The sequence below is a fragment of the Haemaphysalis longicornis genome, unplaced genomic scaffold (genome assembly GCF_048455015.1).
Source record: "Haemaphysalis longicornis isolate Haplotype H1 unplaced genomic scaffold, Haemaphysalis longicornis Haplotype H1 scaffold_3, whole genome shotgun sequence".
In the NCBI taxonomy this organism is placed as follows: domain Eukaryota; kingdom Metazoa; phylum Arthropoda; class Arachnida; order Ixodida; family Ixodidae; genus Haemaphysalis; species Haemaphysalis longicornis.
In genome coordinates, this window is record NW_027526335.1 from 225,897,275 (window position 1) to 225,920,077 (window position 22,803).

Genomic DNA, 22,803 nt, shown 5'->3' on the forward strand with positions numbered 1-22,803 from the left:
GCTTTGCGTGGTGAGGTAAACACAATACACACTCATATCTTGACTTGGCTATTGGTTCTGAAATTGTCTTTCCACGTCTTGAGTTGGGCGTGGGCACGACACGTGTTCAGTTCAGCACGCTGTACCAACACTTTCATAACACAAAACATCCTGTACGAAGAAGTCCTTGCGAGATAATAATAAGTCGAACTGATCTTATAACACCCCCTTCCCACTTCATTAGCTGAAGATCGCACTCAGTACTTGTAAACCTCCAGCTCCAGGCGCAGACATTACATACACCATGATACAACACTTACACGCAGAGGCACTTGAAACCCTCCTTCACCCCTACAACAAAATATTTCTTTTGGGGCGCCTTCCAGGGTCTCGAAGGGAGGCCATCGTTGTAGCCTTTCTGAAAGAGCGGAAGGACCCTTCCTCTCCCTCAAGTTATCGTTTCATTACCCTGACCAGCTGCCATGCAAGCTGCTCGAGATGATCAATAGGAGACTCATGTACTTCTTAGAGTACAATGGTCTTCTCGACAGCTTCCAGGCTGGCTTCAGGGCTGGGAGATCCACCAACGATCCACTGGTTGGGTTGGAGTTGTATGTAAAAGATGCCTTCATCCATAATCAGTTTTGCATAACAGTCTTCTTTGACATGGAAAACGCCTATGACACGGCCTGGTGGTATGGCATCTTGAGTGGCCTCAAGTCGTTTGGTGTCTCCGGCAACATCCTGAACACCCTCGCTAGCTACATGTCGGAAAGAACCTTTCGAGTGAAGGTTGGCAGTGCACTTTCCAATGTATATGTTGAGGAAAATGGTGTTCCTCAAGGGGGTGTCTTGAGCTGCGCACTATTCATTGTTAAGACGAACTCGCTGCGGAAGGCATTGCCACCATTTCCGGTTAGATGACGTCCAAATATCTTTTAAGACTTGTAACTTCTCAATTTGTGAACTCCAAGTCCAGCTTGGGGTGAACAAACTTGCTGGCTGGGCGGACACAGACGGTTTTAAAATGAACCCTGTAAAATGTACTTGTGTTCTCCCCGAAGCGCGGGATTCATGCGGACCCTGATATCGCAGTTAATGGTGTAGTAATCCCTGTCACAGGGAAACAGAAGTTTTTGGGCTTAATATTCGATACTAAACTCAAATTTACCTCTCACTTGAAACATCTCAAACACAAATGCCTAAAAACAATGAACATTCTTAATGTCTTGTCACACTAATCCTACGGTGCTGACAAGCAGCTCCTCCTGCGCCTTTAAACTGCAGTGGTAGGATCTCGTTTGGATTATGGCAGTGTTGTTTATGGGTCCGCGACGAAGACGACGCTAAAAATGCTTGACCCGGTGCTGCATGTGGGGCTTCGTCGTGTCTGTGGCGCCTTTCGCACAAGCCCAGTTGAAAGCCTCAATGCCGAGTGTCACAAATGGTCCCTGTATTACCAGAGGACATACACTAACTTTTGTATGCCTCTAAAATCATGTCTATGACAAATCATCCTTTTAATTCAACCATTAATGATGCATCCTCAGAGCAGCTCTTTGCAAATCGTCCATCTATTTCCACGCCGTTCCCTGTCAGAGTGAGAGCAAAAGCTTGCGAGCTAGCAGTGTCATTTTCACACATCTACAACACACCTATCACAGATTTTATAGCGCCGTGGCAACTCCGGGCATTTTGTTGTGACTTGTCCTTCCTGCAATTAGATAAAAACAGGGCACCAAGGGCAGACCTTATGCAGCATTTCCTCTTCCTGCAGGTGAAGCATTAGTGCGCAGAATATTACTGTGATGCATCAAAGACAGCTACCGCTGTGGCTTGTGCTGCACATGGGCCGAACTTCAATGTGTGTAAAAGAATAAACTCCCACAACAGCATTTTTACGGCTGAAGCACATGGCATTTTACTTGTTTTACATCCCATCGTTCAACATCAAATTTCAAAGTCCATAGTGTTTACAGATTCTCTTTGTGTTGTACGTGCACTTTTGTCCAGAAAATGCTCAAAAATTATGTAATCAATCTTGTTTTTAAGGCCCTTATGTCGGCATACGCCTCAAGTCTTCAAATAACAATATGTTGGGTTCCTGGCCACTGTGGAATAGCCGGGAATGAAACCGCAGATCAAATGGCCACTGCTGCTACACTCTTGAATACAGTGGACATAGCAACAGTGCCCTACACAGACATGAAGCCACACATTAGACACCAACTTCGCAACGCATGGCAAACACACTGGAGTGAACAGACAGATAACAAGTTACACGTAATAAAACCAAACTTGGGACCATGCACTACTGACACAATGAAGTTACCTTAACTAGGTTGCGGCTAGGCCATACACATGTAACACACTCACACCTGCTCACTGGCTCTCCAAGACCCATGTGTAGCAGGTGTGGGGCGGGTCAATCCGTAGTCCACATCTTAATCATATGCAAGGCACTCGGCACAACTTGACACACACTTTAAGGAACTTTACAGACAACACATTCCGCTAAACCTTCCTTGTTTTTGGGTGACAATGCCATGGTTTCTGTGCAATGCGTTTTTAAATATTTGTCTGATGTTAACTTTTTAAACCTCATATCCTATCATGCGTAATCAACACTGGCCCTATACACCAGCCATCTCCATTGGTTTTATTTGATTTTACTGCTATTCTGGCTTACACATTTTAGTAGCCACTGTTTTCTGTTGCATACATTAGTTTGGCGCTCTTTGCCCCAGCTGGCCTTGCGCCGAAAAATCCAAGCATTATCATCTGCAAAGAGCAGTGTGCGCAAGAGAGGCCGTCCTTGTTCGAAGCCGCCTTATTGCTGTTCCAGCACGGGCTTCCCCTACTCGAATTATCTGCGTCAGTATCCTTTGTGACACCATCAAGCGGAGTGTAGCAGACTGGCTCTCCGTATCCCCTCTCGTTCGCCGCTCCCTGAGGAACTCGAATTGCTGTCTTCAGCCCTTTCCTATGTAACGCTTCGAGGCTCTCATGCTAGGATTCGGAAGGGGAGACCAGAGGCAAGTGGTAAAGAATACGACTCACGATGAGTGCTGAGTGCAGCTTAGTCATGGACGCCGGGTGATTTCCCCAGTTAGGTCCAGCAATCCTCCTCAAAATGTTCATACGGATCAGCAGAGCCGAAATAGTTATGTCGACTGCCCTTCGTCAATACATCCTGCTGTCCATGGTGACACCAAGGAATCGCATGTGGGTAGCTTGGCGGATAGCCAGGCTGCCTAATAAAGACGGGTGGACCATCGCCGGATCCCAGGAAAAAAAAAACAATACAGGACAAAGATCGTCAGCGTACACGGATACGTGAGCTCGTTGTCGAACGTCTTTTAGTGTTTCAGGTAGCCCAGCCATTGCCACATTGAAAAGAATGTGAGGCAAAACACTAGCCTGGGGTAGCTTGAGACGCTCCTGTTTTCGCTTAGCACACTACCCAACCGTACTTGCATGTACCGGCTTGCCCTAATGTTAAGCGCTTGAGTTATTGGTCCTCAGTTAGATTTACATGCTGGTGCGTGCGAATAATATCGGATATTTTTACCGCTTCTAATATCGATAACTTGAAATAAAATCAGCTGAAAACCATCACTTTGGCATATTTCAAATTTACCTTATGGCTCCACCTCAAAAATACTGCATTATAATAGGATTCCCTCACTTGAGGTGCGTCGGAGGATACTTCGTTTAGACGTTTTTCCTTCCACTGTAATAGAAAGCTCAGTCTGTACCACAGAAATTATTTGACTCTCCTGTGAAGAGTATGTAAGACATGATCACCCAGAAAAATGTACTCTTTCAGAGGCCTATTCAAGTTTTCGGTTTTAACAGCGGAGCTGTGTAAGCTTGTGTTCCACCTGTGCCTGGCAACGCGTAAAACTCGGCGCATCAAAGTGAAGAGGAGGAAAATGTTAGGACAAGAAGTGTGAGGGGCAAGTACGCAAGGAGCCGACGAGCAGCTGTGTGGTGTGCACACCTCAAGAAAGAAACGCTTCTCGTGGTCGGAATCGAACCTGGGTCCCTCGCGTTATCGAACAGGCGCGTATTCACCCCTGATGGACTACTTGACTGATGTCGTCGCCCTTTCCATTTTGGAAGACTACGCCGTATCAGCAGTTTCGGCAAGAGGTATTTTTGTTACTTTGCCAAACATTCCGTCAAGGATCGTTAGAAGCCTTGGTAGAGCCACTACATGAATGCTGTGCCAAAAAGAACCTAGTGGTCCCGTGCTGTGTCGTCTCGGTTGCTTGCTGTTGGGCGTGCCAGATCGTGAGTGGTGAGCCGTTCGAACGAAACCACCGTGCTTCTTCAGCGCATGAAAATTGCCTCGTACGACGAATAGGCCCCACACGCAATTTATGCGCTGACCGATGCCCCAGTTCATTCTTTTGATCCTTACCCCCAGGAATCAAAGTTTATTTTAAAGATTGATTAATCTTCCCGCTACGAGGAACGTCGGACTCATATGAGCATTGTTTCCCGGTACTCTGCTGGATTCGATATTTTCCAGACCCGCTCCACGCTGTCGTTTCCGAAATCCCGGGCGCATCACGTCATAAATACCAGTTCAGCAACACCAATTTCAGAGAACCTTTATCGAGTGTCACCATCTAAGCGCAATGTTATTAACGACTAAGTCGGTGAAGTGTTAAAGCAAGGCGCGATTCAGGCGTATTCAAGTACTTGGGCAGCCCCCGTTATACTGGTGAAGAAGAAAGATGGCTCCTGGCGATTTTGTGTTGACTACCGCCTCCTGCATGATGTTACGAAAAAGGATGTATATCCTTTACAATGGGATGACGACGCTTGTGGCTGTCATTACCCAGCTACTTACTTTCTTCCATCGACTTAAGATCCGAATCATGGCAGATTCCTATGCATACCAGCGACAAAGAAAATACCGCTGTCGTCACACAAGATGGGCTATACGAATTTAGTGCTATGAACTTTGGCTTGTGTAATGCGCCTGCCAGCTTCGAACAGTTCATTGACACACTGCAAAAAAGTTGAGAGTTGGGCGAGTTGGTGATGATGCATTTGAAAAAACAAACAAACTGCGAGCAACTTAACGGGGTCAAGAACAGTCATGAAGGCTGCATAAGCGCAGACTCGCAACTGGTTTACTATTGCACACATCAAAGCCTTAAATGACCAAACGCCCAATCGTCCCGCCCCACATTCGTCACTGTTCTCGGCACGCTCAGCCGAACATACAAAAAATTCTAACAACAAAACCACAAAACAAATTATGAGGCGCACGAATGGCGAAAAAAAACACCAAAGATAACCGCATCATACTTTGGTTAAGAACCCCTTCCCACCCCTAACACGAATGCCCAGAAGAGGTACCGAAATAGCGCTCAATGTGCATCTAAATATGCGACTTCTTGATTAGGCCGTGCGATAGACGGATGACTAATGGAAACGCACCCAGCTTGTGGCTGGCTTCTAAAATTTCTCGCATTTACTGGTTCTTCTGTCGGAAAAGGATGGCTGTACGCTCAAACACAGGAACACAATCAGGAATGCATGCGCTACAATGAGAAGACAAATTGCTCAGGTCACGTTTTTCTTTTCAATAGCTATGTTCTTTAGGCCTGCCATTCAAACACGTCCAATTTGGTCAACGTATACTTTGCCACCGGCAAGTGGTATCGAATAAACGACCCCTGTACCACACAGTACTAACGTATTTTGGTGATTAATGACACATGTACCCTGACGGTTTTTAAAGCAAAGCTTTTTACCTCTACCCCTCAAGGGTTCTTTCGCGACCGTTGGTGTCATCAGAAAACTCTCGTAAACAAATAAAAGAATTTACTGCACCGCCAGGAATCGAACCTGGAACTAACAGAGTAACAAAGAGAGAGCCCGTAGTCTTACCGATTTAGCTACAAGCCCACGCGGAGACGGGGAAGACAAGTGGTGCACTGACCAAACACATGAATGGGTTTAACCCCGTCATTCTCGCTAAATTCCACGCGATAGCGTATAAACGAAGCTCCCACTAACCCATGGCATCTCACTTCTAGTACGCCAATGGGCCTGTGGGTTCCAGGTTTCCGGTAAAAAAAATATCCGTTCCTTGTAGTCCGCCATCACGCCATACGATACCTCAAGAAACACATTCATATACTTCTTGATTGCCAGGCCATCACTCCAAGCCCCAGCATGAAAATCCTGGGCCTACATCTTCAGGCCAACACCAAGAGTAACGTATCCTTGCAGTGCGTCAAACAGAATTATCAATAAATCATACACATGATCCGGCGAGTTGCCACCAAGAAGCGAGGCCTCAAGGAATCTGGTACCTTTCGATTAGCTTTCGTCCTCTCCAGAATCACTTACGTCAACCCCCTGTCTTCTTCTCGGCAAGGAGAACATAAATATGCTTTATATAATGATTATAAAGGCGGTTGAGCAAGCCATTTGTCTTCCCATGAGTGCGCCCAGAGAGGCTGCTTAGCACGGGGCTGTAAAAACCTGAGAGGGGGTCATCTTTCTATCAAGAAGCTCCGCATGAGCAGAACTGCGGCGGGTTGCCGAATCTTTCACCAGATTGGCTTGGCAGCACAGAATATCACTCCGCTTGATGTACTCCTGGGCTTTTGGCGACAAACAATATGCTCCCTTTGCTTAGAAATATGAAACCCTCAGACGACGACGGTCGCCGAAAAGCACGGGCTCAAGCGCTCAACACCACCCTCGGTGAGGATCATGCAGTTATCTACACAGACCCCTCCAAACATAGAGGGCTGCAGTACGCCATCATCGTGGCTACCTCCAGAACCAATCTCCTTGCTTGTGCCTCACTCAAGACCGAAGGCGTGATGGCAGCAGAAGAGGAAGCCATCGTTTCGGCTCTCAACGAGGGGTTCGTAAAGTAGTCACCAATGCCCAACAAGCCTACTGGAACTACCAGTCGGGTTTGGTGTCCCGACCTTCCCTGCATGTGCTAAAAAACACCTCCCCACATGGTTTCATTCAGCTCATCTGGACACCTGCTCACGCTTCCATGGAGTGCAACGAATACGCCCACCAAGCCTGCACTTTCACCCCCGGTGCTATGGAGCTGCATGAGGACAGTCACCCGCTTGTCTCGTTCAGGAACATAACCCAGAATTATCGCCTTCTGAGGCCGACTCTAACTTCGCCTTACCCTGACCTTTCCATAGAACAACCACCCTACGGCTCCTACAATCGGGCTCCTTCCCACACCGGATGCGTGTTCACTTAATGCACCCGAATCGCTACGACGATGCATGTAAATTTTGCTCCTAAGTAGGACCACTCTGCCACATAATCGGGGTGTGCTACTTTAACCCTGAGCACGCTCTTCTCCTTCTGTCAACTACCTAACAAGAGCAATGGGATACGCTGCTGCCCAGCCCCTCTCTACCTATCCAGCTTCAGCTGGTGGACAGGGCACAGGCGGCACGGACTGAATATGGGCTACAGTGAAGAAGGAACCACTCCCCTGGGCCGCACTCTGGGCCGTTCAGAAGTCTGAATAGAAGTGTTTCCTCCTGCTGCTCCTCCTCCACCGTCTCTGCCACCGATCTCATCGAGTCCGTCCGCGACTGCAGAGACAGAGAAGTGAGATCGTCTCACACCGGGTTTGAGCTTTTATTTTATAAAAAAAGTTTCCACTCATGTGCTGCACCAATACAAGTCAACCAACCACCGTTCATGCCTCATGCAATAATTTAACCTGAGGAAGAGAATCTCTTTGAAGTAATAGAGGGTGTTGTTAAGCACATTTGTCTTCTCTCTGGTTTCATGATTTTTAGAGCGACGTGAGTGAATCTATGTGATGTCGCATGGGTAATCATTGTGGGTGCCGTTTACAGCTTTGCTTTCCAACCACATTCACCCAGTGGATTGGCGGCAATTTTTTCCCTTTCTGTTCAATTTTACCTAACTTATTCGGAGCCGAAAACACTACGCTCACGCAATGCCGTCCTGCCACTTTTTTTATTCCGTGAGACATCTCATGAACATAGGACGCCTCATGGCTATTCGTGCGCCTCGAAGTTTGTTTTGTGGTTTTGTTTTTAGGGTTTTTTTGTATGTCCGGCTGAGTGCGCCGAGAACTGCGACGCAGGAGTGGGGGAGTGGAAGCGTGACGGTTGGGCGTTTTGGCATTTAGGGCTTTCATGTGTGCAATAATAAAATAGTTGCGAGTCTGCGCTTGTGATGTCTTCATGTTTTCTTGTCCCCGTTAATTTGCGCGCAGTTTTTTTAGATGCATCATTGACACAGTTTTGCGTGGGGCATATGTATGTGCTATCTGGAATGTGTCATTTTCGGTCGGCCTTTCCAGTTGCCCGTCTAGCTGTTGTGCGTCACTGTATACAGAACACAGGCCTCGCATGGAAATAAAAAATGTCGTTTCGTCGAGCGCCAAGCCCTTGGTCCTAGGGCTTTTGGTTGACAAGGATGGTGTGCGACCAGACCCGCACTAGAATGAGGCTGTTTCATCGTTCAAAGAACCAGTCTGTGCAGGATTAAGAAGTTTTATGGTCCTGTGCTCGTACTTTCCAGGCTTTGTGCACAGATTTGCTGACGTGGCGTCCCCATGAACCCCTGTTGCACCTGCTCAAGAGGATGTCTTTTTCGTCTGGACTCCTGCATGTGATGGAGCTTTCCGCCAGTTCAAGTTTCTGTTAACATGGGGACTAATCCTGCGTCATTTCGACCGCCTGGCCTATATTGAAGTTCACACGGACGCTAGTGGAGTGGGCATTGGGGCCGTGCTTTTTCAACTTCATGATGGCCATAAACACCTTATTGCTTATGCCAGTCCTTCACTGAGAAAGGCAGAACATAACTGCACGGTCACGGAACAAGAGTGCCTGGCAGTCATATTAATGACGCAACGTTTTCGTTCTTATCTGCAGGCCGTAGTTTTGCGGCAGGTACGGACCATTATTCACTGTGTTGGCTTGTGAACCTCCGTGACTCTTCCAAACGTCTGGAACGATGGGCTTTGCGTCTTCAGGAATTCAACCTTACGGTCACCTATACAAGAGCTGCCAGAAAATTCTGACGCATACTGTCTTTGCTTCCTCCCAATGGAAACAGACAACGATACTGATAACATCGACGACTATCTTGCAGCTGTGATCACGGAGTTCCCCGACCTCTTTACGTTCCAGAAAGCGAACCGCACCTAGCATTACTGTTAGATTCCGCACGTCTCAGTCCAAAGCGTATACTTCTTCTGTGTGCACGACGGCTTATTCAACAAGAAATATAACTCATCACTTGCCTCTTGTGATGTGGTGAAAACATTTCTTGCTTCTTGTGGTTCCCGAAAGTTCACTCGCTCTCAACGCCATGCAGTGAAGTCACTGCGGGACACATGGGACTCGCTCGGATGCTTCACCGCACGCGCCACCCCTTTTATTTGCGCAAAATGCGCCAGATGACACAACGATACGTCACGAGTTGCTCCCAATGTCAACAGCGCAAGACTCCTGCGTCCAGGCCGCTTGGCCAACTGAACCCGGTAAAACCACTGTACTCTCCATTCGAGACTGTTGGTAGCGACCTGAATGGTCCATTCTCACGTTGGGCGTATGGCAACCGTTGGATAATTGTCTCAGTGTACTACCTTTCCCCTCTACACAGAGACAACCCTGCTCACATCAGCTACTGCAACCGAGGTCTTAAACTTTCTTGTGCACCGTGTTCTGCTTCGCCATGGTACGCCTACGCCATCATCAGTGTCCGTGAGCTTCAATTCACTGGTGATGTTGTTGAAGAACTGCTCCGCCTTTCTTCCTTACAGTTTCTGCACTCCACCCCTTCTCATCCGCAAAAGAATGGCCTCACTAAGCGCACCAATCAGACACTTCCCAACATGAACGATTGGTACGTTGATTCCAAACACAAAATTGGGACGCAATCTCACCTTCATTACGCACGCATATAATACCGCCCGGCATGAGACCACATTATACAGCCCTTTCTACCTCCTTTAGGGGCGTCCCTGCCGAGCACTTTGGACAACATTTTTCTGTTTTATGTTCACGATGACCGGAGCAAAGACAAAGCCAAGACGCTTTGACTCGCTGAATAAGCCCGTCGACTCGCTCGATCACAAGACCAGTCGAAGTTGCGCTACGACAGCTGCCACCGAGCCGTGTCGTACAGAAGGGGAGATTCTGTGGGGCTTTGAACCCCCCTCCGCCAGCGTGGTTTATTTAAGAAGCTTTAAGCACACTACACTGGCCCATTTGTGGTTCTAGATCGTATAAGTGATGTGAACTACGTCATTTCCCCGCTCCTTACAATCGGCAGACGAAGCTGAAGGACTCAAACGGTTCACGTCGCCCGACTCATAACCTACCACTCTCGCGACATGCCCCGACTAGCCCGGAAGGCAACGTCTCCACTGGGGGAGATGTTGCGCTGTCTACTGACGGCCCGCACGATCAAGTGACCCGAGGAATTGAGCAACGAATTCAGTGGAAGGTTCTTGAAGTAGAGGAAGAAGTTCCTAGTGTTCGCGGCTGAAGTTGGCCATACCAAGCTACCCCTTGTTTACTTGACATTTACCTTGTTTACATTTTTTACGTGACGCTTAACCGTCCTTCCCCGCACGTTTAATATCTTGATTTGCTCGTTCGTTGTTTCTTCTTGTTGTTTTACGTTATTGTAAAGCGCCAGTCCGGCTTGCCCCTGTGAAGGGTCTGAAGTGTATTGCCGCCAACCATGCATGAGATTTGTTTATTGATGTTTTTCCTTTTCCTGCCTCGTGGCGCCACGCACACGCCGCGGCATACGATTCACCGACACTCGCCTGCGCACGTCAGTTTGTTGACTGCGGCTTCGCTGCGTGTGTATTCTTTGAGTTGTTAGGGGAGCACAAAATCGCTCAAATAAACTTGTTTTTCCTTCAAGACAACTGCGCCGCCTGTGGCTTCGTGACATCTGGTAGAGGTGCGGGGTACGCACGTTTTATGCTCCCTTCGCCCTCTGGAAGCAACCAATAAGCCAGCCCAAGCCGAGCCAGCCGAACTGCGAGGTTAACTGGCCTAGTTTGGTCTTCTACAAGAAAGCACCAAGAGAAAGACCGCTGCAACGGACAACATGTTGCGAGAAGCCACTGCTCCCATCGTCCTGCAACAGCTTCGGGAACCACCATCATTCCGCGGAACCCCCGTTAAGGTCCTGAGGACTGGTTGGAGAAAGTGAAGCGGGCGCGGATCTTTAACAGGTGGCATGACGAAGGAACGTTCGTCATATTTTCTTCTACTTAGAACATACTCTAACTTGGTTCCAGAACCACGAAAGCTCCCTGGCCGACTGGACTCTTTTCAAAAGCGAGTTCCTTAAAACATTCGCCACCGTCGTGCTGAAAAAAAGGGGCCACAGTTTTGAGGCTGAAGGTAGACCTGGGCTATGGACGTTCCGTAGTAGGTAAGTCCGGATTAATATTGACCACATGGACATCTTTAGCGGGCGCCGAAATCTCCACAAACGGGCGTCTTCACTTTTCGTCGTCATCTGAACAGCAGCCACCGCAGCCGAGGACGAACCAGCGACGTTGGGCTTAGGAGCGGAATTGGGCATAACAGATAATGAGCCCACAAGACTGTCGCACATCCGCCTTCGCCGCCAATACATGACCACTTTTGCAGTCGTATGACGTGTCACAGTCAATGAGGACTTATGACGGGCGCCTAACAGCGTTCAAAGACAAAGAGAATATGCTGGGCGGGTTTCAGAGAGTGCGGCTTTTGTTGCTGCCATCGCCTTGCGGCTGCGAAATTACCGTACGAGAAGACGGCGTAGGTGCAAGGGACAGAACGCGCACAGAAAGCCTGCTCATGCGACTGATGGTTTTCTTCAGTCTGCTCAACAATTATTTATTGATCATTATGCTCTGAAGAAAAATGCCGCCGGGCCATGTTTTGATGAAATGCCATTCCTGCTTATTTAAGCTGTCATGCAGGTCATCCTCATGAGGCTCTTTCAAGCGCTGTACTGCTTCTATAGCAGGCAACCTTTAAAATAAAAGTTTAAAAACAAAAAAAATATTCATGCTTATTACTTCTTTCTACTTGTGCGCCTGTTATTTTTTGCGTTTGTAAAGCTGGTGGGGTATGTGCAGATAATTTTGATCGTCGGGCGCTGTCTACATATAAGACGCTCCACGTTGATAGAATAACGGTCTGGATATCATCATTGCTGCAGAAGCATGATCAGTTGTGTTACTTATGTTGTTATTCTGCCCATTTTGGCAGTGGGTGGTAACAAAGCCGAGACAAGTACTGATTGGATGCCAACCTCAACGATGGACGGATTGACGGTAAGAAAGTTCAGCTGCAGGAAAGCTGTTGCATTTTTGGCTGTCATAAGAATTTAAAAAATCTCTTCAATAATAACCGCAACGAACAGATATCAAAACAGCGCTTTATTTTGCTTCCAGCGATTACTAGTCTTCCCGTGACAACAATAACACTACAATACAACATGCTGCCCCGAGTGTTTTTTCGCCCACCTTGTATACCTGTGTCCTCTTGTTATTTCATACTGAGTTCTGGCGATCTCCGGTACCCTCGACAATTTCTTTCACACAGGCGTCGTAAACTTTGTTTCAAGCACAACATGTGTCAAAATACGCCTCGTTTTTTTCCAAATAAGCGGAAAGCGGGTCGGGAAAACGCCCATTCGCTTTCTTTTACGCGTGATGCAAAATTGCATGCGTGTGAACCGGAAAAATTACGCTAAGTAAATCTCGCGCCAGCGATCGCGCCTCTCCTTATCGCGCGTACACATACCCTGATCCACATTCACAATGGAGCCATCGGGTGCGCTGCTTCATGTTGCTGCGACTTGCGCTTCTTTATTTTTCATGCAAAAGGATTGAAAGCTTGCGCTTCCTTCAGCGATTATGCGGGAAAACGGAGTGAGAGCAGCTGGAGGCATCGGCAGAAGCAGGCGCTCTGTGCGCCGTGTCTTTCTGCCATTGAAGTGTGTAGTGTCGGGAGTGTTCGCTATCTTGTTGTAAAAAAGTGGAGAAAAAGGAGCACCCTGATGCGTAATTTGACATTGACTGCGCGGCGTGGTGTTCCGCGCTGTAGGTGCGAGAACACAGAGTGTCTATTGCGGGAATGCATTTCATTTCATTTCATTTATTTTACCCTCAAGGCCAGGGGCTTCACAGAGGGGAGTGGGTAAAAACAACAAAAGATACAACAAAAGCATCATGAGTGATGATATACATTAATAAATTGGGCTGGCAAAAACGTTGTCAACAAAGTTCCTTCGGAATTGTAGAGGCTCTGTGATGGCAGATGTTGGCCCAGGAATGTGGTTCCAGCCCTGCGATGTCCTGGGTATAAATGACTGCGAACCCGTCTTAGTGCGACAATGCATTAATCCTACTTTATGTGGATGATAAATGCGTGAAGGGACATAGGATGGTGAAGGAATGAATTGGATGTGCGGAGAACCGGAGTATGGTAAAAAGTCCTGTGGTAGAAACAAAGACGGAAGTACCGGCGACGAGTTGCTAGTTATGGTAAACAAAGTGAGTTTTTCATGGAAGTGTCACTCGATGTACGACTAAATTGACGGTACATGAAACGGGCGGCATTATTTAGAACACGTTCAAGAGAGTTATTCAAAGTTTCACCGCCGGAGTCCCAAATTGGAGAAGCATATTCAAGTTTTGGTCGCTCTAATTTTTAGTACAGCAGTAACTTTAGGGACACAAGGGCAGTAGAAAAGTTGCGGCGGAGGTAGCCTAGCGTTCGGTTGGCATTATTAATTATGTTATCAATGTGAACCGACCAGATAAGATCTGAGGAAATGTGTACCCCTAAATAACGGTAAGATCTTACGAACAAAAGAATGGAACTGTTAAGGTGATAGGTTCATATTCAAAATTCAACTGCGCGAAAGACGGATACAAGAAAGGACACGGACGAGCGCAGTCTCAAAACTAAAGTTTTATTGAAAAAACATCATATATATGCGCAGTCACATGGCGCTTCATATGACGTTGTGGGTGACCGATCAGCCAAGGCCACTCCAAGAACAACAAAAAACAAAAAAGCACGTGTTCCAAATACGCTGGTGACCCGGCTTAGGCTTACTTAATTTGCATGCTCCGCACAGATAGGCATACTCTTTATCACGAAGTACAACCGACGTATGGCTCATGCATGCTTTACGAAGTCTCTTAATATGAAAGACCTCTATAATCTCCCTTTTCAGCTTGCTTTTTTCCCTCGCTAGTACAACAGTATCGGCAAACACAGGTTCACATGAATCGCAATCGCGTCAATCGCGGGAGTGCGTGGCTAAGGGCATCTTTCCACCGAGAGACAACTCATGTTCACGGAGCCTCTTGTTCACACAGCGTCCGCTCTGACCTATGTACTTTTTGCCACACGTAAGAGGTAATCCTCTACATACCTGTAGACCTTCACAGCTAGTCCCTCCAGCAATCGCGTAGCCTCCTATCTACTCGAATAAAAAAACATATCGCCTAAGACAGGCGCGACACAAGAACGTATGCATATTCCGGTTTTTTGCAGGTGAAGCTCGGGTCCCACCCCCACAAACGTGGACTTCAAATAAAATGACAGCAGCTTCATCTCGTCGTTATGCTCTGTGATGCACACCTTAACACTCTCCAGCACTTCGTCATGTGACAACGAACGAGTAATGATAGATGGGTGCGGGGCTTTGCACAACCGGGTAGACGTCCTGACGATTCATGGCGCAAACCGGGCGAAGGCCCAAGTTGTCAAGTTCTTGGCGGACGACAGCTTGAATAAGAGAAATGGATGGGCTGTCACCGCTTGGGGTTGTGAGCGGGGCTGGCGACATGGCCTGACTTTCTCGACGAATTATTCTGGTGAGCGTCTCAGGTGGGGCAGGTGGGGCGACGTTGTGTGGGCGAAGCAGCATATCGTCGCCGCATGAAGTAGCGGCCATATTCGGAAGGCGGACGACGTTTTTGGCAATACGGCGGCTTTTGGCTTGCCCCAAGCGTCGCCACTCTGCAATGATGTCATCCACGATTAAGCTGTTATTGAAAACTAGTAAATTGAAAGCGTGGTCCGCAATGCCTTTTAAGATGTGCCCAACCTTTTCTTTCTCAGGCATTGCCCGGTCAACCTTGACACACAGAGCGAGTACGTCGTGAATATATGCAATGTACGATTCAGTTTAACTCTGGACACGAGACGCGAGGTCGTTCTTGGCGGCAAGCTGATGGTGAGGAGCGTTTCCAAACGTTTCCCGTAGCTTCTTATTGAAGACGTCCCAGCTGGTCAATGTCTCTTCGTTGGTGTCGTACCATGTCAGTGCTGTGCCTTTCAGGCAACACGCAGCATTGGCCAACATTACTGTGGGATCCCACCTGTTAAGTCGGCTGACCCGCTCGAACATACGGATCCACTCATCAGCGTCGACTCCATCGTTGCCGGTAAACATTCCAGGATCTCGAGGGTGAGACACGATGATGGGGGGAATAGCAGCGCCTGAAGGAGGGTCGGTGCTGTTAGGCATCCTGGCTGGCGGAATTTGACGACCGCTGCGGAGTTCCGTGGTAAATGGGAAAAGCCCGAAACCTCCACCAAGATCTTACGAGGCAGAAGCACGCAAATACTGTGTATTGATTGAAATTACAAGGCTTTGCAATGCCACCGAGAGAGTACAGAGACCTGTAGCTGGAGGCCCTACGTCCTCTTCTAAAGTTCAGCCGAGACGGCACATAGGCGTAGCTGCCCTCATCGTCTTCTTCCAACTGTTCCGTGACAATATAATCGAAAGCTCACATCTATTGAAAATGTTTCCAATTCACACTCCAGCCATAAGCTAATTATACTTGGGGACTTCGACACCCCAGGTATTCACTGGAACAGTCTTTCGTTTCAGCATAAAAATTATTATGCAGCGCAGAAATGCATCATGTTGTTAGATTTTCAATCATTCACCTCCTTGCAGCAGTGTTGCCACATAGAAAACTTCTGTGGTAATGTCCTAGATGTGTGCTTCTCGAACTTTAAAAACGTACAAGGGTGTGCCTCCGAAATATCTCTTTTACATTATGACAAGTTTCACCCCCCTCTTATTGTCTCGGTCTCTGTCGCTGCCCAACATTGCTATGGTGGTGTTGACGATTGTTCAGTCCCGCGATATGCTTTCAAGCGTGGAGATTATGTTCGGCTCTATCACTTTTATTCATCTGCTGAATGGTCAAGTGTTTTTGATGTCAACGATGTTGACCAACAGGTTCGACGTTTTACCAAAATTGTCAGGAGTGGCATGGAAAAGTACATCCCTTGTTATAAGCCTGTTCATTCCAAATTTCCCCACTGGTTCTCTAAAGAACTTCGAAGTTCGCTTAAACTTAAGGACAGCGCCCACAAAAAGGCCAAGCGTTCTGGGCTTGACAAGTGGAAAGCGGAGTTTAGTCGGTATCACTCACTTTGTAAAATCCTCTACCGGCGTGACCACCAGCTCTATATAGAATCGTTAGAGGCTGCTGCGTCTCAGAAACCGGCTGAATTCTGGAGGTATGCACGCGGCCGTTCTAAGGCGTCTAAAGAACACGTTAGCCTGCTTAATTCCGATGGTGAAGAGGTTGAGGATCTGCCACGAGCTTTGCTCACTACTTTAATTCTGTCTTTCAACTACCAGATGGCAACGACGAACGCCTATCGTTTAATAACTCTAATTTTAACACACTTATGTTCGATGAAAAAATTGTCAATGATAGCCTTCAACGGATGAAACCATCATTTTCCTGTGTTGCAGATGGAATTCCAGCAGCCCTCATCAAGGCTTACGGCAACATTTTTGTGCCTGTCTTAACTGCTATTTATAATAACTGTTTACTTTTCGCCAAATTTTCTCGTGCATGGAAGATCGCTCGAATTTTTCCAATATTCAAGTCTGGTGATAACTCAGCCGTTACTAACTATCGCCCAATTCACTCCTTTGTGTCGCCTAAAAACTGTTTGCGTCAGCTATGCACAACGTTCTTGCTGCCTGCATCAAGAACGTTCTGATACCGAATCAGCACGGCTTTTAAAGACGATAGTCTTTCTTGGGCTACTTAAACCCAGAAATTTTGGTATGTCTGTATGTCTGTACGTCTGTCTATCTGTCTGTCCGTCTGTCTGTCTGTGACTCAATTCAGCCACCCGGCCAACGTAAAACAATGCCTGCGCAATAGTCTTATATCGTCACAGCTAAATGTGCCTGTCTAATTCCGGTGTAATGTTCATACTTGTCAATATTGTTGAAGAACAACAAGACATTACTCATATAAAAGACAACAAATTAATACAGAAGTGATATTTTCAGCGTTCCTTTATAAAAAATCGTATATGTTTGATTTTGACGAGATTAAATACTTCATCAACTGAAGAAAAAAAAATCACTCCGCCGTCGCCTGCTGTCGCCCGCGCCATATAGCTTCAGGCGGCATTTGAAGAAATCCAGTGGCAACAGTTACGAAAGGTTCCACTAGATAGATTCCACGTTCTGCTTGGAACGCACTTGAACTATGGAAACGCGGTCCTATAAACGTGGAAGTAGGGCGCCTCGATTCACGCGCGTCTTCGCCGTACGGCAGCGTTGGTATCGAGACACCCGGTTTGGAGCAGTGGAGCGCGGGAAATTTAAAATTATTTAAGCAAACCTTTGCCGTCTTTACCTTGGGAGGAGCGCGACGCAAGAGGAACAACATGAGAGGTGAGCGGGAAAGCGAAGGGAGGCATTTACTTGGCAAAAGTCGATAAAGACTATCGTCTTTTGACGACATTTGCAACAAAAGGAGCAGATACGCGGCCAATGTTTTCTCGAGTCGATCGACGGTTAAAAAACTTGCAAGCTTTATGACACAGGCTTCGGCTGCAGTTTGTGAAAACGGCCGGTTGGACGTTATTTACTTTGACCTCAGTAAGGCGTTTGATGTGGTGAACCATCAATTATTAATTAACAAGCTTACTACGTCCGGTGTAAACGCAAGCCTTGTTGCCATGTTTTCCAACTATCTCCTTGACCGGTCCTTTTACGTAGGTGTAAACTTCAAAAGGGCTAGTGTTTACACTGCAACAAGTGGTGTACCTCAGGGTTCTGTGCTGGGTCCACTATTGTTTTCTATCTTTATCAATGATGTGTCAACAGTGGTAACAAAATCTTCATTTCTTCTCTATGCTGATGATGTCAAACTATGTAGGCACATTAGCGGTTTTCAGGACTGCTGTGCCTTGCAGAGGGATGTGTCGGAATTATCGGTCTGGTGCAGCAAAAACTGTCTAATTTTAAACCCGCTAAAAAAAGGGTTCTCACGTACAGCCGGAAAACCCATCGTCCACTGTTTTCCTACAGTATAGAGATAGCTCCTTTGCAAAGGGTTGAGGAGATTAGGGACCTCGGGGTTCTTTTCAACAGTACCCAATCTTTTTCTTCTCATTTTAGGCTCATCACCCGGCGAGCGCTCCGAAGTCTTGGAAATGTGTGTCGGATTACAAAGGAATTCTCTTCTTCGGATCCATTTCTAATGCTATGCAAAGCAATATGTATCCCTCACTTAGAATATGCTTCTGTTGCCTGGAACGGCATCTCCAAATCTAGTAGTGAATTAATAGAACGTGTGCAGAAGTTTTTATTCATGTATGTAACCACCGGCATCCCAATCACAGTTTTCATACTGATTCTGACTTACCCATAGTTCCTTCCATCCCCTCGTTGAACTGCAGACGTATGCGTGCACACCTTACATTTCTTCACAACATCGTTCATGGTGACCTTTCTTGCGCAGACCTGCTTAACTGTTTAGAGTTTAGTGTTCCACAAAGGCCCACCAGATCGCATCGCCCTTTCTTGACCGCTGCGCGCAACTCCAGTCATTTTCCTGTGCGCAGAATACAGAATTGTTACAACCGCTTCTCTGAACGCCTTGACATTTTTCAAAGTTCCTTTACAATTTACCGTACTGCGCTGTTGAATACAGTATGTTAAACATCTATAATATCTCTGTCGTTCGTTTTTATTTTTTTTATTGCTGGAATTTGGTTTTTCTGCGGTTCTGTTTAACCAATAGATAGTTGCCTACTTTTGAAACTGTTTACTTATCGTTGCATGTCTTATCATTGCTTGCGTTTACACCGGACGTAGTAAGCTTGTTAATTAATAATTGGTGGTTCCCCAGCACAGCAGCAAAGCAGTGGCCGCCGTCACGACCATCGACAAGCTGGTGACCAGCGCATCACTACGGACGACAGACGCCAGCCAAGCAGAGCAGGTGGCCATCGCTCTCGCCCTCACGCACGGAGACATCCATACGATCGTCACAGATTCGAAGACGGCTTACGGCAACTACCGCAAGGGGATCGTCTCCCACGGGGCCCTAGCTATTCTCGCAAAGCGCAGCCCACCGGGACAAGACGTAGAGCTCGTGTGGGTTCCCGCACACTCGACAGTGGAAGGCAACGCCCTCGCCGACCACTACGTCCGCGAACTAGCACACCGGGCTGAGGACGAGTCGCAGCTACCGCACCCAGTTACGAGCTACCGAGAGATTACCGGGTTGTACAGGAGCGCCAGGTGCAGGCTTCCCGTGCCGCACCAGCAACTCGACCACAAGCAACAAACAATAGTGCGCCGCGCACAAGCGGGGTCACTGGCGCACCAGCTTTATTGGGCCGTGGGGAACTTCGCCAGAGGGAGAGTGTGTAGTAGAGCAGTGAGGTTGCTCGCCTCGCTGGACTTTGCGAACAGGCACGTGACAGGGAAGTGGTTCCCCGCACACGCGGGGAACGAAGAGTCAGAACAATATGTGAACCACAATCAGGCGGCGAACTCTACCGCGCGAGTGTTAACTGGCCGCGCGGCTGGAGCGAACCCGTCTGGAGAACTGTGGGGGGAAACCAAAGACAGGATGGGGACATATAACGAAATCACGACGTACTATAGGATGAGAAGAAGACAAATGGCGCCGCCGCACCCCGGCCTGGCCAGGGAGCAAGCGGTGGTACTAAGATGATTGCAGACGGGTTCCTTACTGACCCCGGTCATCATGAAGCATGTGTGCCCCGCGCAATACGAGGACGATACGTGCAAAGTGTGCCGCAGTGCGCGGGCTACGATGGTTCACATCCTGTGGGACTGCTCGGCAAGACCTACAGAAGCGTCAATGGAGACAAAGATCCCGCCGTGGTACCTGACCGCGGCGCGGAGCAGTGACAAGGACGTACAAATACAGGCCGTCAAGAAGATCCTGGCGGCACTTGAACAGCATCGCCCGAGCGAAAGCCGAGAGGGCCCGGCCGCCCAGCGCGGGCAGGCCGGAGGACCTCAACACTAGTAGCGAGGGAGCTGCCTAGTAAAGAGCCCAGCCGGAAAGACGTAGGGCCGCGTCACGGCACTTCGGTAACGGAGGCCGCCTGCAGGCGATTTTAATAGAGTCTTCACTCGCTCACTCACCCAGCTTTATTGCACAAGATGTTCCCGGCAGAACACGACCCCATCTGCCCGTTCTGCAAAAAGACGGAAGGCACCCTGCCGCACATACTGGCGGAGTGTACTCAGCTCAAGAATCCCCTACCTTCCCTCCCCCTTCCTCTTCCCCCCCCCCTACCCGAGCGATGGGAGATCTTGATGTCCACCCCGACCTGTCGACGCAGCAAGAGCTCGCGTCCAGGGGCCAGGAGCTATTGGACTCATATGGGACTCGTAAGGGTTCCACCCCGTCTGACACCTGCGAGCGTCACCTGAAATGGGCTCAGTGAAAGTTGTTTCTCTCTCTCTCTCTCGTCATTGTTTTTGTGGTTTTACTGTCAAAGTTTGTTCCCTGCTTCTTGTGTGGCCTTTACAATAAGCTGAGCCACAAAGGAATCTTCTTAGTTCTTTTTACCTGTAACCAGGCTCCGCCTGTGCTTTATTTCTATCATTTCCATTACTTCAATTTGTGTGTGTCTTGTCGCTTGTTTGTTTCTTGCAATGTGTGTCTTGTATTTTGTGTTCACGAACTATCCGTGCGCCAGCACTCAGGCCTCTGGCTGTTCCTGGTCACGCAATTAAACATAATTGATGCATTATTATTATTATTATTATTATTATTATTATTATTATTATTATTATTATTATCATCATAATCATCATCATCATCCATCTTGAAAAAGGCGATATGGCTGTTTTAGGAAAGCGAATGAATGATTTTGTGATTGATTGTCCGGTACAGTGGACTATAGCCGCTGTAGCACATGTATGCATCGTACCATACCCCTGAAGTCCGCAAGGTACACAAGAAAAGTGAAAGAACAAATGGACCTTCTCGGTCCCCGGTTCTCGTCTCGCTTCGCACAAAATAGGACCATGAAATGTATTGCTCAAAATGATTTATTGCAAACTTCATTTATCTCTACTATACCCACATTTTTAATTATAGCTAAAGATGCGTTAAAAAAACTCATCCCGGCAATCCGCGTTGTCTCCTTGTCGACGCGCCCGCCTCGGTGAGCACGGGGAACGCTGGGTAATACCGCCTACTCCCCGCGCCATCTACATTGTGCCCCGTGAGTGAAAAGCGCCCTACCTTTCCCCAGCCGCGCTGGGAGTTTCTTGTCCCGCCCGCCATGAAGGAACCGTTGGCTGGTAGAGGCAGAAAGCTTTGCCTTACAACTCGTTCTTTATGTTTGAAAAGCTTTATTTACTTCATTTTGGTATTATTCACACAAACACGAAAGTACTATACTCTAGGGCACTCCGTAAAATCTGCAGCAGCACTTTTTGGGCTTTCGACGAAGCAGACTGTTGTATAATGTCATCGAAGTTCGTTTTTTTAGTTTTTACTGTTCCCACGCTCGCAACATACGGTTCAGGAAGCCTTGCCTGGCCCATTCTGGCCTGCAAATAGGAATGTATCAATTTCAGCTTGCTCAAGGACCTCTCGCAGCCAGTGAGGGAAAATGCTGTGCTTTTTCTGAATAAAGACGCGACGGTTCGGAAATACGCTTCATAGTGTACGATAAATTGCAGAAGTTCTTGAGGTCTTGACACTTTCTGTGTCAACCCGCCGGAAAGCAGCAGCCGGCAATCTAAAATATTTTTTAGAGATCCTACGTGTCAACGACGGTGCGGTAATACTCGCCAACGGTGTAGCTGTGTATTTTTAGTTCATTCTGCTACGACAGCAACAGAATTCATGAAGAGAATAATCACGGACTCCCACGTCGCACTTCGGGAGCTGAACCGTGCGTTCGCGCCTAATAGCACGGCGACCCGAATTCTGACTTCGGTACGAACCTACAAGAAGAAGGCTTCACGATTCGCATGGCCTGGACACCGGGACACACCATGAGTGCACATGGCTACCTTTTGGCACACGCTGCTGCCAGGGAGCGACTTTAAGCACCTCCCGCGGTTTCCAACGCACCAACTCCCTCCCTCCAGTCGGATTGGCAACTTCGGCTTCTGTATCTAAAGAAACTAAGCAGACAACGCTTGAAAGATGGGACACCGGACTTAGTCCTCGACTTTCTAAAGCCTCTTTCACGCTCGGGGGAAATATTCGCAAACAAAGTCTGCGCCAATGTGGCCTGCACCCCTTACTCTGCATATTGAGGTAAGGAGGCCAGATGCCGTGGAGGGAGAGAGGTAAAAAGGTAGGGGAAAGAGGCTACACCTCTAACTCTGCATATTGAAGTAAGGAGGCCAGATGCCCTGGAGGGAGAGAGGTAAAAAGGTAGGGGAAAGAGCAGTGCAGCGGTGCTCCCTGTTCACACAGTTCTCTTTCTCTGCACAATAATGCGCGTTCAT